Raw genomic sequence first — 3,979 nt, 5'->3', positions numbered from 1 at the left:
TTTTCTTGAAATGGAACACGTCATATCTTAAATTGTGTTAGAATATAAACTAGGTGTTCATTTATTAAATTGTACATCAATATTATACACTCATAACCATGAAATCATTTATATTCACAATAACCACACATGCACGATAATGCAACCTATTCAATACTTAGGATATTCATTTCCAAAGTTATCAATCAACTAGATCATAAATAATACTTGATCTAAAATCATAACAATATTATTTCAAATACAACAATTGCTTAATTGTATAACTCATAGTTAAATTATTTTGTATCCATTCAATCTACTGCTAAGTTCTCTACAAGAGTATTTATAATGGGATTTATTTAAAACTACACATCAATTAACAATTGAAATTTACTCTTGAGCTAGATCTAGACATTACAAAATTTAGCCAGAGTCCATATATATAACAACAATTTAGTTCCTAACATCAAGAACATTACAAAACTTACATGATCGAACATAAAATAAAATAATAATAAAAATAAATTATTTCTTGAAGGTCTATTCCACAATTTTGGGTTACTTTTTAACCAAATTTGACATCGAAATCAACATTTTGCACCAGATCTTCACTTTCTAACACTTATAGCAACTAAACTATTAAGAATTTGAAGATGAAGTAAACTACCAATTTGTGAGATTTTTACATAACTTTTAATAACTTAATTTTTACAATAATCATTATTTTTCAAAAGTGATGTTTATGATGTCATGCATACCATTTTTTATAGAAAGAATAAAATTCCATTTTTTAAAATATATATTTGTCACACCAATATCTAATGCATGAATTTTTTTCCATAATTTTTTGTTTCATATACTTTTTTTAGTTAATTTTTGAAGTCCAAGTAATTGTAATTTGGACAGAGTTGTATGACTTCATGCATAACTTTTTTTGTATGCATTTCAATTAATTTCTTCTTTCTATTTTGAAATGAAGATATAAATACCTAGAGAAAAGATATTTGTGACAATTTTTTTCCTCTATTTTCCTATTTTTCCACATGTGTGAAACAATGAACTTAATGCTCGATGAAAAACCTACATTCATAAGAAATAAAAAATAAATATATTAATGAAATTAAATATATCTGAAATTATACTTTTTGAAAAACTTATAATTAGGACTACATACTTTAGAAAAAAACTTGCAAATTATTTCATTTGACCCTACAAAAACTAATGTAAAAGTGGTTTTTTGTTAGCATTTTGATAGGTGTGAAGGAGACTCCATTGCAAATATGATTTAAGAGTAGAGAGGTTTTATCAAAGGAAGTTTGATCTAATTCTATTCAATAAATTACTTCAAATGGGACCTCTCAAGGATTAAATCATTATAATTTAAAAAAAAAAAGTGGTTTCAAGAAATATCAGGGTGTACCAAAAAGTGTAACCCATTATTGTGGGAGGAGTGGGTGAGAATTAATCTATGTTAACATTCAATAGGCAACTAGAATAAATTTGACACCTCATCAATTTTATTACATCTATCCTAATAAAAGTTAGTATCATAAAATTATCTAAGCATTGTATTGACACTAATTTAAATTGGACTTTTTGATACAGCATTCAAATTCATGTATCATAATACATAAAATTAAATCACCATACAAATTATAAATACAAGAGAGAACATGTTACACTAGAATTATCCCAAGGTTAATAGTTGTTAACATTACAACACATAATATATGTTGAGAGATTCATGCCCAAGAACATTGATCACACGTTTTCCATATAATATGGTTATAATCATGCTATAGAGTCCATCTAGTAGTGTGTTTTTTATTGAAGAAGGCAATCATAAATTACAAGAACTTCAATAAGAACAATTGAAAGCAATAAGAGAATACAGGAATTTTAGTGAGAACAATTGAAAACAACAAAACGAGAAGAGTTAAAAAAACATGAAAATGCTACTTAGGCCAACAATGGTATTACATGCACCATTGAATGAGATTACATTTCAAAACTAACAATGTTTCTAGTAGAGTGTGAAGTAACAAAAACTTGGAAATACTGATTGCACCAATCATGACCTTTGAAAATTATTTCAAGACTCTTGGGTATGTGCAGGATCATGGTGTGCCAAAACAGGCCCTTAAGTGGCAATGAAATTTTAGAAAAATCAGAGTTATGCAACTTGACATGAAAATTTGAATAAGTTGTGAACATTATTTTTAAAATATGTAAGAAGAGAATATATAGAAAATTGAATGTAGTTTCTAAGCTACTAGTTGTTTTTTGGAAAAAAAAAATCCTATTTGATGAAAATTTCAAATTTCAACGCAGTGGTACTAAAATTTCAGGAAAAAAATAAGAAGTAGACATATGTCTAACCACCCTAATCACAATCAAATCTTAATATTTTTTTATAATATTTATAATATAAGTATTAGACTCATGTCCGGATGTGACACACATTTTTTTTAAATTTTTTTATGAATGAAATAATTATTTATGATTTTTTTACTACAGCTTTTCAGAAATTCAGAAACTCCTACATCTGACCACCTTAACTTGGTCAAAACCTTATGAAATTTAATTTTTTAAAATTTTTCCCTATAGTAGACGAAGCATAGGATGTGACGCATGTTTCAGTTTCAAAAAATGTTATACCGTTTGAAAGTTATGAGTGTTTTTCAATCAGGACTATTGTCAGAATTCAATTAGAAAATAAATAATAATTATTTACTAAAGTCAAAATAAGACAAGCCTTATATTGTTGGAACGCTGGGAACGTCCTTTAAAAACCCTTTTCATTTTATCAATTTTGGCTACAAAAAAAGTCGCCAGCCACCAGTGTAAAGTCTGGAAAATCAAGGAATACTGAAAAACACGTTTTTTCAATTGACTTTCTAGGCTTGTCACTTCCAAGCCTAATACCAAAGCATTCCCAAGCCGAAATTTGAAATTTGAAAATTTGAGTACAAAAATTTGCGATCCCCAAAGAATTTCCCTTTGCCACCATTTATGAAGTAAACTGCCACATGGCAGAAATCCGATATCCGATTAAATCGGATATCGGATTTTATTGGTCATATTTTAGAGAGAGAGAGAGAGAGAGAGAGAGAGAGAGAGAGAGAGAGACCATATGACCCCTAACGACACAATTTGGTGTCTTAAGGGGTGCTATGGTGTCTTGGGACACCATAGGACCCCTTAAGACACCAAATCATGTTGTTAGGGGTCATATTGTGTCTTACGACCCATAACTATGACCCCTAATGATAGTTATGTGATATGGTGTCCCATGAACCCTTATGACCTCTCAGGACACCATATGACCCCTAATGACACCATATTGGGTCGCTTTGGGTCATATTGTGTCCTACGGGGTCATATTATGGTCTATGACCCCTTAGGACACCATATGACCCCTAACGACATGATTTGGTGTCTTAAGGGGTCCTATGGTGTCGTTAGGGGTCATATGGTGTCCGTAGGGGTCATATGGTGTCTTGGGACACCATAGGACCCCTTAGGACACAATATGACCCAAAGCAACCCAATATGGTGTCATTAGGGGTCATATGGTGTCCTAAGAGGTCATAAGGGTTCATGGGACACCATATGACCCCTATGGACACCATAGGACCCCTTAAGACACCAAACCATGTCGTTAGGGGTCATATTGTGTCCTACGACCTCCTAAGACACAATATGACCCCTAATGACATGATTTGGTGTCTTAAGGGGTCCTATGGTGTCGTTAGGGGTCATATGGTGTCTTGTGACACCATAGGACCCCTTAAGACACCAAATCATGTCGTTAGGGGTCATATTTACACCATAGAACCCCTTAAGACACAATATGACCCAAAGCGACCCAATATGGTGTCATTAGGGGTCATATGGTGTCCTAAGAGGTCATAAGTGTTCATGGGACACCATATGACCCTTATGGACACCATATGACCCCTAACAACACCATAGGACCCCTTAAAACACCAAATCATGT

The sequence above is a fragment of the Cryptomeria japonica genome, chromosome 5 (genome assembly GCF_030272615.1).
Source record: "Cryptomeria japonica chromosome 5, Sugi_1.0, whole genome shotgun sequence".
Taxonomy (NCBI): Eukaryota; Viridiplantae; Streptophyta; class Pinopsida; order Cupressales; family Cupressaceae; genus Cryptomeria; species Cryptomeria japonica.
The sequence above is the reverse complement of the archived record's forward strand: the minus strand, read 5'-3'. Positions refer to the sequence as shown.